At 45.4% G+C, this 12,485-nt stretch overlaps 1 protein-coding gene across 1 annotated transcript in view; it reads right to left on the bottom strand.

The window, feature by feature from the left end:
* Window positions 1–11,437, bottom strand: part of MSMO1 (methylsterol monooxygenase 1) — a 63,924-nt gene extending 52,487 nt beyond the window's left edge. The window contains exons 1-2 of the mRNA XM_085853419.1: window positions 11,370–11,437; window positions 6,783–6,843 (exon numbers count right to left, since the gene is read on the bottom strand). The gene's annotated coding sequence lies outside the window, so the exon portion shown is untranslated. The remainder of the gene's footprint in view (window positions 1–6,782; window positions 6,844–11,369) is intronic.
* Window positions 11,438–12,485: the final 1,048 nt, after the last annotated feature.

Genomic DNA, 12,485 nt, shown 5'->3' with positions numbered 1-12,485 from the left:
TGACCTGAGATATATATCCTCTTCAAATTTCAAGTCAATCGGCTGAAAATTTAGGATTTTAGAAATCTCCCCTAAGTTGTTGACCTTTGACCTATGTTGACATTTAAACCTTTTGACCTCAAAAACAATAGACTTCTTTCTTATGACAAATGCTACCATGTGGTGAAGTTTCGTGAAGATCGGTTTACATCATGACCTGTAGGCGACAAACAGACAGAATAACAAAACCGACTGACTAAAAAATTCGAAAAATCTTCGATTTTGCAAGTAACAGACAAACAAACAGAAAGGGGTGAAAACATAACCTCCTTCACCTTTGGTGGCGGAGGTAAAAAGCGGTTGACTACCGCCAAAAGTGGTAGAGTTGGCAACTGCATTACCTGTTTTGATAAAAACGTGTGTAGTCATCGGGAACAGGCTCCATAGTGCTTAAAGAATTCTGGCTTACCCCTTAGATGGGCAGATTGGCTCCACGCAAACACGCTAACACACCTCGAATGCAGACTTTGCAAACTTGGCTTGGCTATTCCCGTCGGTGATTCCACCAAGGTCGTTGCATTCGGAGTCGCCAATTCGTGTCATAGATGTGGAGACACTTTCGTCCCAAAGCCTTCAAGCAGCATGACAGTCGTCGAAGACTGCACAGCCCTAACAATATATTGTTGCGGTATTCGCGCCCGCCGGCGTGCTGACGGCCACGTAACTCGAATCGCGGCACGTCGCCCACCGGACGGACAATCCAGTCGTGACCCTCTCGGACTAACGCCGGGAACCAGTCACGGGTGGACCTTTCGGTCTCACCGCGATCGAGCCAATCAGCCCCCGCGTGGGATAGGGTTGCTCGCCAAATTCGACCTACCTAAGTACCCACGCGGAGGGTAGACCGGGCGATCGCACCTCGCCGCAGGTCGACTTCGGACACGGGCCACTTAAGCGACCCGTTCCGTACTATCAGAATAACCGAGCGGTGTTATCGTCGACCTCGACGGTTTGATTAATTATCGGGCGTATTCAGCCCACTACCAACCCTTTACGTGAAGCAAGATGAGGATTCAATGGGAGAAAAAGACGAAGCGAAGCGGGAGAACAGTTCAACAATAAAGCACATTTATTCGCGGCACACGGGAAGCACACAAATACAATTCCACCAAAAGCACACAAAAAAAGAAAACACAATTCCATTTACACAAAAAGCAAATATAAAAGCGAAAACAATGCAGAGCTAATACCGACTACCGAGCACACGGCAACACTTATACAATTCTACTTCACAGACGGCGCCGACAACACATACCCAAAACCAAGGAAAAGAAATACCCCCAAGAATGAGGCGGGCCTGAGGCCGAGACCGGGTCGCGCCTACCCGTCTGGTGATGAGACGCGGAGCGGCGATGGCGCCTCACTCCGCGGGCCTCGCGGACAGTGTCTGGCAGGGGGTGGGAAAGGGGCCCCCTTGGTCGCACTATCTCAGCGCGGGGGGAAACAGGAGGGGGTTGCTGATGCTCGGGGTATAGAGGATCTTTATTATCCCTGGTGTGCGTCTCCACCTCGGCCAGGTCGCGCTGCCGGCCTTCCTCGGGCGTGCAGCTCCCGGCACCGTCGCGAGCACCCCCTCGTCTGCCTTCGCCGCTGCCGCCTCTCCGCCTCTGGACTCTCCACCCTGGACTCTTCTTTGGGCTCTCCTCGTTCGACTCTCTTCAGCTTCTCCAGCTACTGCAGGCTTCGGGCTCCAGACTTCCACACGGCTCTGACTGACGAACACGGTCCTTTTATCCCCCCGTAGCTTCGCCTTTGACCCCCTCCCTTTGACCTTTCACCTCGCTCCCCATTGGCCCGAGAAAAAGTGGGCGTGAAGGCTTTTGATCCACAAATTTGCATATATCGATCGTCCTGGAGGCGGGGCCAAATCGCCCCTCGCTCACCGATTGGACGGCAAAAAGTGGGCGTGTGTCGTTTTTGATCCGTTTTTGAAGCACAAAATCCGTGATTTTGTACACGCTGTTCAACGTGCGCCCTGCACGAGTCCAACACCGGTACCCACAGCGGGGCAAGAACGGTGGCGATGCTACGGTTGCGAGGTGTGACGTGAAGGTCGTGGCGGTTGTGGTGAAGCGGCGTTGTGGTTGGTGGTTGATGTTGTGGTTGTGGTGGTAATCATGGCGGTTGGTCCAAAATAAAGATAGTAAAAGAAAAACGGCTATCCTGAAGAGTCGCAGCACGTATAAATGTCATGTATTCCCACTAGACAACGGGTTTGGGCCTAACTACACATATACTTGCCGAGATACCTCACCTAAGGGACCTGAATGGTGGTTTGCGAATCTGGTAACCACAACAATATTATACACCGCTCCTTCCCAATTCCATATCCAGGTGATGCATGACATCACGCCGTCCGACGAAGGCAGTACTCAGTTTTTACTCCGTTTTATTTCTTGCTTTCTTGTTTGTTTGTTGGTCTGGGCGATATCTCAGCCATCCTTTGAGCTAGGAAGCTGAAATTTGGGGACAAAAGTGAAAACTGAAGAAGAAGAAAAAAAAAACTAAGGACATGGCTAAGAATATGAAACATAATAGCAAGGCTTTCTTGATGTACATCAGGGGAAAAGAACAGGTTAGAACTGGTGTGGGCCCATTAGTCCTGCAGCGTAGTCTGATATTTCAGATCAATTGTTCAAATTTGCATAAAAGCACCATAATTGGTACACATGTAGAACAATGTATTCCGAACAATTCTAGATATGGAGCCACCCGAGATTGTGCCTTGGTCAGCTTCGGCGACCATTTTCCAAAATGGCCACCATTCTACTTTAGCGAAATTGGCTGTATGCTCGTATTTTCTTATTGTATTGGTGGTAGATATAAGGAAAGTGTAAAATTCAGTAAATTGACCATGAAAAGGCGTATTCAAATATTATGAGCCAGTATTTTAGGTTAAAAAAAGCCATTATTTGATTTGTAAATTGCTGCTCTCCTGAAAAGTACCCATTATTGCCTGGAGAACAAGAGTAAAATGATATTCATCACATTCAATGGGTTTGGAATCAACAAAAATTGCATTATAGACTACATACTTTACTCTATTTTGAAAAGGGGACTGATAATCGTGATGACAAACTCAGAAAATGTCGTCAAATTATTGCACACTTCACTTTGAAGCGGCTACCGTTTACTGTCTACTACCATTTTACCAGGACACATGGTACACGCATACATCCAGTACAATATGAGTTTCTGAGCTCAAGTGTACTGGCTCTGGATCAAGAAGTCAACATTTTTACAAGCAATGCGACTTTGCATTTGCACATTCTAAGCTCGGCCGATATCTCAGTCTGTGTCTACTGGCATTCTCCTTCACAAGCACACAGTCCAATGCATTGCAAATTAGCCTTCTTGCATTTGCAGCGGTTTCTACAACTTTTTTTGCAGCCGCACGACACCAGCTCGAAGCAGCTTTTTGAAGCCTCAGGGAGTGTGGTCCAGAGCGGTTCGTAGGACCCATCCTCTGTTTGCCGCCAGCCCCAGCTTGTTGGTGATGGAAGCATGGGTTGAGGGACTAAGACCTGCCCCCAGACATAGCCACCCTGGAAGACTGATCTCTTCACATGCTGTTCCAAAGCATCGTAGGTAGGTGGGATGCGCTGGACGGAGTTCCTCTTGGCGAAGAGTTTCTTTTTGGCCTCGTTGACGTCCGTATATGGACTGGTGCGGTCATAGAGGAGCACCACAAACCTTTCAATGCAGTGCATTGTGTCATCCTGGATGTTGACTGGCGTGGTGGTCAGGGTCACAAGAGAATCTGTCAGTTCTGGAAATGAGTTCCATGTGGCCCAGGCAGATTTCTTCCCATGCCCCGCGAATGCTGATACCGTGTCACATCCGGTCATGGCGTGGAAGACAGGGAGGGCACATGCCTTCTGTGGACCGAGGGAGGCAGCTATTTCATGGGCAGGGATGTAGCGGTAGTTCTTGCCCATCCCAAAGGCAATCCAGAGTTCATCCACGCATGGTAGTGCCTGGGCTACCATCACCGCCAAGACGACGACATCAGTGTCTAAGGTTCGAACTTGAATCCAACGGTGGTCATGTTCTGCAGCATGGGCCAAATGTAGCATGATGCGAGTGTCCGCCTCTTCTTGACCGCATGGAGCCAGAGAGCTTTCATCTTCCTGCCTTGGAAGGCAGATGACTGCTTCACCATCAGTGACTACCAACTCCTTTGCCTCGTCATGGAAGGACTGCACCAGCACCTCGGACAGGAAGGTGAAGAGCTCCACCCTGTTTGCGTCGACACGTAGGAAACTCTGCCAATTTCCTGGTATGGCTGCGGTGCTCACCACGCGCCATCGCACCCCTTTCCTCGTTTCTCCCTTGTCGCCGTCTTCAAGGAGCCATCTTTGTAGCTATCCCAAACGAGGTCGAGACGTGAAGCACGACGCAGCTGCCCCTCGACGTATGGGATGAAGACTTGTTGGGCATATTCTTCAAATGTCTTGGCAGTGCCAGGCTTCAACATCTGCACGATGACGGCGCCGTCAAGGACAACAGAAGTGACAGCAGGTGCATCAGACTGACCTTCAGCAACGCCTTCAAGGCACACCAGCAAGTCGCTTTTGCTACCCAGGTGTAGCTCACCTGCATGAGATAACGCAGGAGGGCATGCTTGATTTTCATGATGGAAGAACTCGTCCAGGTTCCCATCGCGGTTCTGGCAGCCTATGTAGAGCCTTGCAAATCAGGCCATATCATTTTACAGATGCTTCCTTTCCTTTGGATGCTTTTCTCGAAGTGCCTCCATATCGAAGTGGCAAAATCTCGAGTGGCTCCATATCCAGAATTGTTCAGAATACATTAGTCAACATATGTACCAATTTTGGTGCTTTTATGAAAAGTCGAACAATTGGTTTGCTATGCTGCAGTACGACATTGAGGAATAGCACCTGGAGAGTGGTGAGTGAGGAAAGTGAGATGGCAGGCTTATTAAACAGGTATTTTGCTTCCACTTTTACACAAGAACAGTCAGGAGAATTGCCAATAGCTCAGACTATCTATCGAGGAGGTGGGGAAGGGCTTTTACAGAAGATCCAGGTTGGAGCGGAGGAAGTAAAGGAACAGCTGGGTTATCTAAGAGAAGATAAGGCTCCGGGTCCAGATAATATGCACCTGAGAGTATTGATGGAAGTGGCTGAGCAGGTAAACGAGATATAAACGGATATTTTCAATAGTTCACCTGGAGTCAGGACAGGTGCCGGAAGATTGGAGAGTCGCAAATATAACACCATTATTTAAGAAAGGATCCATATAAGAATTGGGAAAATTTAGACCTGTTCGTTTGACTTCAGTTGTGGGGAAGGTGTTGGAGACATTAATTAAGGATCAGATGAGGATCCATTTAAACAAATACAAACTAATTAAAGGTAGTCAGCATTGGTTTACCAAAGGTAGTTCCTGTTTAACAAATCTTTTAGAGTTCTATGAAGCAGCGTCTGATTGGGTGGATGAGGGAAAGGCAATGGACATGGTATATCTAGACTTTAAGAAGGCATTTGATAAGGTACCACATCAGAGGTTGTTACCCAAGGTGAGGGCTTGTGGAGTGGCTGGTCAGGTAGGTAAATGGATTGCAAACTGTCTTAGTAATAGGAAGCAAAGAGTGGCTGTGAGTGGGAGGATGTCTTGCTGGGAGGATGTAAGTAGTGGGTGGTCATGGTTGTATGGCAGCTTAGCTGCTGGGGTAGCTATCATTTCTTGAAGCGCGACTGTGTTGTGATGCAGTGCCCCTCTACCAGTACACACACTGAAACTGGTACTCATTTCGCCGACCTCGGAAGGATGACAGGCTGAATCAACCCCCTGGTGTATTAATTCAGTGGCCGACGGGGCTTGAACTCAGGAACCTAAGATCACAAGCCACCACCCTAACCATTGAGCAAACACCAGGTATAGTAGTGGGTTACCAAAGGGATCAGTACTCGGATCATTTCTATTCATTATTTACATCAACGATTTGGATAATGGGATGAAGAGTAAGCTTTCCAAACTTGCACATGACACAAAGCTTGGAGGTAAGGTGGATAGCAGAAGGGGTGGTGATCAGATACAGGAAAGTATTGATACTTGCATAGATTGGGCAAAAGCCTGGCAGATGGAATTTAACCTGAGCAAGTGTAAGGTGTTGGGGATGGGAAAGAACAATGAAAATAGTGATTACAAGTCTGGAGACGGCGATGGTTCACGAGCAATGTACACGGTTTGCCTTTTTTATTTTTTTGACCTTCGAGGGGACGCCACGGGCAAACTGGCGGGAATCGGGAAAAATGTAAATGATGAAAGTTTGAGTACTCGAAGAGCACGACTTGCATACCAACTTTCATTCGAAACAGTTGAAAACCCTAGGAGCTCGATGTCCAATTTATTGATTTTTTTGACATTTTCTAAGTTTGTGACCTTGACCTTGGGATGGAAATGAAAAAAAAAAAATCGAGCTCCGTGGGGCTATGCAGGTGCCATTGGGCTAACCAAATACCGAAACCCCTGCCAGATTCGCCAAACCCTCTCAGAGAAGATGCAACTTGAAACCGGCTACCCCCTAAAAACACATGTTTTTTGGGCGTGGCTCCACCCATAATGAGCGCAACATGCCCATTCTCCGGAAAACACAACTACATCATGATACAAACCTCGCACCCAAATTTTATCAAGATCGGATCAAAACCCACGGAGCTATGCTCGGGACAGACAGACAGACACACACACCCATAACGAATATAGTGGTCACTTACTGACTCGTGAACCAACAGGATGCAAGGGGTAATTTTGGAGCGTGTCGCACAGGAGAAGGATCTGGGGGTGGTAATACATATGGGAGGTAAGCAGGCAGCACAGTGCCAGACAGCTATAGGTAAAGCAAACAGGGTTTTAGGTTGTTTTCGGAGGGGGATCATTTATAAATCAAAAGAGGTGGTGGTAACATTGTACAGGAATTTAGTGAGGGCACATCTAAAATATTGTGTGCAGTTTTGGTCACCATAACTCAGGAAGGACATAGAAGCCATAGATGCCACAGAGAGGGTTCAGCGCAAGACTTCAAGATTGATTCCGAGCCTACCTAGATTCAGCCATGATCAGCGGCTGAAGGAGACAGGGCTTTCTTCACGAGAAAGAAGGTGGTTACGAGGAGATAGAAATGTTTAAGATAATGAAAGGTATCGATAAAATAAGTGCAGATGAATTATTCAACAGAGTAGACAATGACAAGACCAAGGGCCATAGCTTGAGAGTAAAGAAGAGAGTTAAGATGGTAGTAAGGTAGGGGACTTTTACTCAGAGAGTAGTTTATGTATGGAATGGTTCCCTGGAAAGGTAGTGGCAGCAGAAACATTATATATGTTTAAATTAGAACAAGTCTGAAGACGACGATGGTTCACGAACGGTATTTGATGATGTAGATTGTTTCAGAAGTCAAGGATGAGACAATGTGATAATTTTTGACCAAGTTATAAAAATGATCAACATGATGTGGTACGGGTGACAGGTTATTAGCTGTAAAATGTAGAAACCCCGGTTTTGTTCAACAACTTTCAAAATTTGACCTTTGCATAACCTTTAAAGGTCACAAAACAATGTTGTGGACAGTAAATAAGGAAACAGGATACGTGCTAAAGCTTATTGGAGTTGGTTCGTCGAAGAAAGTCGAAAACCCGGTTCGAGTCCCACAACTTTGAAAATTTGACCTTTGTGAACTTTAAAGGTCAAAGGTCAAGGATTATGACCTTTGCTGCAAAACTTCCTCTGGAACATTCCAGGAGCAATATAACGTCATATCGGCTATATGGCATTTCGCACTCCTCGGATTATCCATACTTTGATGAAATCGGCATAAAAACAAACTTGAAGGGGGCGCCACGGGCAAGGTGTTGGAGATAGAGCAAAATGGTTTCAAGACTTTAGGTGAGGAATGACCTCAAGATTATGCATAAAAATATTGTCATCCTAGCTCTCAAAGTTTGGGCGGTCGTATGATTTTTGTCAAAATTCGCAATTTTCTAAGTTCGTGACCTTGTGATGAAAATGAAAAAAAAATAAATAAATAAATAAAAAATCGAGCTGCGTGGGGCTATGCAGGTGCCATTGGGCTAACCAAACACTGAAACCCCTGCCAGATTCGACAAACCCCCTCGGAGAAGATGTAACTTGAAACCGGCTACCCCCTAAAAACACATGTTTTTGGGCGTGGCTCCGCCCATAATGGGTGCAGCACGCCCATTCTCAGGAAAACACAACTAGATCATGATATAAACCTCCCACCCAAATTTTATCAGGATCGGATCAAAACCCACGGAGCTCTGCTCGGGACAGACAGACAGATAGACAAGCCAGTAGGCGGACATGGGTAGTCGACTACCCAATAGAACCTGACGCGATGGACCCGTTCGATGGGGAATGACCTGAGTATTAAGCACAAGAAAATTCATGATTCTGGCTTCAAGGGTGAATGCTGCAGATTGTTTTTTTCGTTAAAATACACCCACATTTAGAGGTTTTTCGGCCGTTGATAGGCAACGGAGGGGTCCATGCCAACGGTTCTCACACATAACTAGGACATACCATGAACCTACCATACCAGTTTCATGCATATCTGACTCATAGTTATTGAGATATAACGAACTTCATTTTTTTATTGTTTTCGACCAGGGTTCATTCAAAGTCTATCTTCTCCGACAGTTTTCATAGGATCCGGCTGGAAATTTTTGACAATATGGCTGAATGTACTGCCCACAGTCGCTCATGGCCCGATTTTTGACTTTCGAAAAAAGTAATTTTTTATGATTTTTCCAAAATTTCAAAGTCCTGTTGCTAGGCAATGGTGGTGTCCATAGCAACGGTTCTCATTTGCACACAACTAGGTCATGGTATGAACCTACCAACCAAGTTTCATCGAAATCGCCATTGTATTAACGGAGATAATCACGTATCGATCACTCTGCAGAGCACAGTTATCATTGGAAATTTTTGTAACTTCGCATATCAGAGTCCTATAAAGGTCCCTTTCAGGGCATAAAATTTTCAAGGTCAAGGTCAAAGGTCAAGGTTACTTTGTCACAAATCAGGGGAGTCGACGAAACCCTTATTTTTTGAGTAATTTTGATCGGATCGTCTTCAAACTTCATGGGAATATAGTTCATGGTTTGGCGCTCAGCTGATTAATTTTTGGTGGCGATCGGCCTTGACCTTCATGGTTAGCGCTGGAGGTCGAAAGTTTTTGACCCCAAGGTCAAATTTTGAAATCTTAGATACCATATCGAGTAATACCTTATATGAAAGCGCTTGATAAGTGCTTTCCAGATCTGTCAAAAGTTTGACGCTACGACATCATTTGATGACGTCATGACGAAAAAACGGATTTTTCATGAAAATTTTATTTCCTCAGTTCTCATCAAAATCTCTTGATATTTCATGTACAACGGTCCTGAAGAGATACCATTAACCGTACGAAAATATAAAGATCAAGGTCAAGGTCACAAAAAGGTCAAGCATCAAGGTCGACGAAACCCTTATTTTTTGAGTAACTTTAATCGAATAAATAAGTCACTCATGTTCACATTTTGGCAAGATACTGGTCACCCTGGGGGTGACATTGGTGTATTCTTTATTTATTTTAATTTTGCAATGAATCAATTAATCAATCAATTATTGTACACCGCTCCCTCCCAATTCCGACTCCATGTGCTGCGAGGCGGCATCGCTGGTCGCTGAAGGCACTCAAGCGATGTCGCACGTTGGAGGATTTGTTATTTATTATTTGGCATGGGGACGGTGTACTTTGAATGTACCTGTACTTGTTTAATTTTTTTTCTGCCTCCTTCCATTTTTCTTTAATCCCAAATTGATCAAAAACATCATTTTAGAAATACCTCATTGGTTTTTAACCAGTGGACATAACCACAACAGAATGAAGCAACAAATAAATACGTAATGAAATGATCTGTCACAGATCTGTTTGCAAGATTCCAGTGTCCGCAAACCTGGATGCTTCCCTAAAACACTAACAGGGCACCAAGATTCAATAATCCATCATCAATCACACCGATGATGTGCAGTTTCACTTTCCTCGTCCTCCTCATTGTTGTACGGGGTGGCCTGAAAGTCACTTTACCCGGCCAAATTTCCTGCACCTCCCTCCCCAACTCTCGAAGTACACAGGCACGAAACGTGGTGTTCTGGTCTAAGGAAAATCAACATTGTAATTGGAGCATCATCGCATGATGTCAATATGGGCAGGAATGATCTCGAGACATATATTTCATCACTATTTTTTGATGGACTGGTAAAACAGCAGAGCTAACGAGCTTATGTTAAGAAATTGGCTGATACCACAACTTGTTACTGCGGGAATAGCTGAAAGTGTCTGGTTTCACCAACATGGTGCACCTGTGCATTTTGTCCGACATATTCAGGACCATCTCATTGAAACATTCCCTCAACGATGGAATCGGCATGGATCATCAGATGTCCAACATTTGATGTTCCCAATAAACCTAAATGATTGATTTGAGTTTGATCAGTTGGTCCAGGGCCAGGCAAAAATAGGAGGGGGCGAAAGGCAGTCTCCCTGGAAGATCTCGCGCCGCATCTTCACTCCTGGTCTTTCAATCTTTCCCGAGTGCTGCAGTATCAATATGGTGTTCCAAAGCTGCATTCCTTTCTCAATCAGTTTGATTACTTGGGGGTTGATGTTGTCTTCATCAAGGAGCAAGTGTCGACAAACTGGTACAGGACGATTCAAGAATTACGCGCTGCAGCCGTGACCTCTTTCACACAGGTGACTCCACAAGACGTCTAAGAGGGCGACAAATTTAGTAGTGCAGGGAGAATGATGGAGCGCATACAGATACAATTACTGTACAATAAAACCTGCATATTAAAAGAGTTCAAGAACGAATGGTTTACCGGGAAGGGATAAAGAGACTTCCAGGCCACCTTTCATGACAAAAAAAAAAAAAAATACAAAACCTTACTCTAACCTGGGACATTCAAATGTTCCAATTATTTCGGTTGCAGCCAATATATAAATATATATATATATACATTTAAAAAAAAAATTATACACAATGCTTAACACACAATAAACACACGACATTCCAAAACTCAACAGGAAAAAAAATTCAAAACTTTTCAACTAAAACTGGACAAGGATTGAAAAAAACAAAACCAAATCACATTGTAATCACATACGCAGGTAAAAATTGGACTCCACACCTTCCCTTGAATACAGTCATTATCAGTACATTCAGAAATTTGCATATACGTGTATATACACAAGATTGTATGATGAACAAGATTGCACAAGATATATAAAACATACAAACCAGTTGAACGTGATCACGGCCCTGCTGTCTCTGTTGATACCAACTTTCCACAATCCCAGTCAATGGAATTCACGTTATCTCACAAAAACGGAGGCACACATCACCCTCCGAATAAAAATATAAATCGCACATGACGTCACAATTCCACCGATTTTAAACCCACTCGCCTCATGCTGAACCTTGCACGCCCATTGGTCGCACGCGCACGTGCCAGCCACTGCCGATTGGCTCGTTTTGCTTCCGCGATACCGATTGGTTCAGACGATCGCCCCACGCTGACCGCTCCATCCAGGAGCAGCCAATCACAGAGCTCTTACTGATGACGCCTCTCCTCGCAATCCTTGCGATCACGATTTTGATGTTGGGTTATGGGGAGCGGATAAATGTGCGCACAGTCGCATTAACGGCGCTTGTGCGCAAGATATTTTCATTGTTGCAGAAACGGACATTTAAAATGATGAACATCGTCAGTTGCATTCACGATGACACGAAGCGGGAGGGGACCGAGATTTAATCCATCATCCACTGAGCCAGATTTAATCCACTGAGCATCCCTCTTCTCCCTGAGGAGGCGATCGGTGGTGATCAGGAAGGTGGAAACCGAGCTTTGCCCATATAGCCCATCATCTTACCCCATCTCCACATAACCCAACATAAATATATCACCCATATATCCCGCCGCGATGAAGCCCATAACCCATAGCATTACAATCGATTGCCCATCACCCATAACCCATATAGCCATCACCCAGAACCCAAAGCCATACAGCCCATCACCCGTACCTCATATAGTCCATTGATATAATGCCCATTACCATATAGCCCATTGCCATAACCCTTAACCATGTAGCCCATACAGCCAACTGCCCATTGCAATATGGCCCATCACCCAAAAACCCATAGCCATATAGCCCATCGCTCATAACCGTAGCCATATAACCCATCGCCATATAGCCCATCACTCATAACCTGTAGCCATATAGCCCATCGCCCATAACCCGTAGCCATACAGCCCATCGCCCATAACCTGTAGCCATACAGCACATCGCCCACAACCCGTAGCAATACAGCCCATCGCTCATAACCGGTAGCTATAAGGCCCAGAGTTATACAGCC

This window comes from Eptatretus burgeri, chromosome 2 (assembly GCF_056783735.1).
Source record: "Eptatretus burgeri isolate ZD-2024b chromosome 2, Ebu_testis_v1, whole genome shotgun sequence".
In the NCBI taxonomy this organism is placed as follows: Eukaryota; Metazoa; Chordata; class Myxini; order Myxiniformes; family Myxinidae; genus Eptatretus; species Eptatretus burgeri.
Note: the sequence above shows the minus strand (reverse complement) of the source record. Positions and strands in the feature narration are given on the sequence as shown.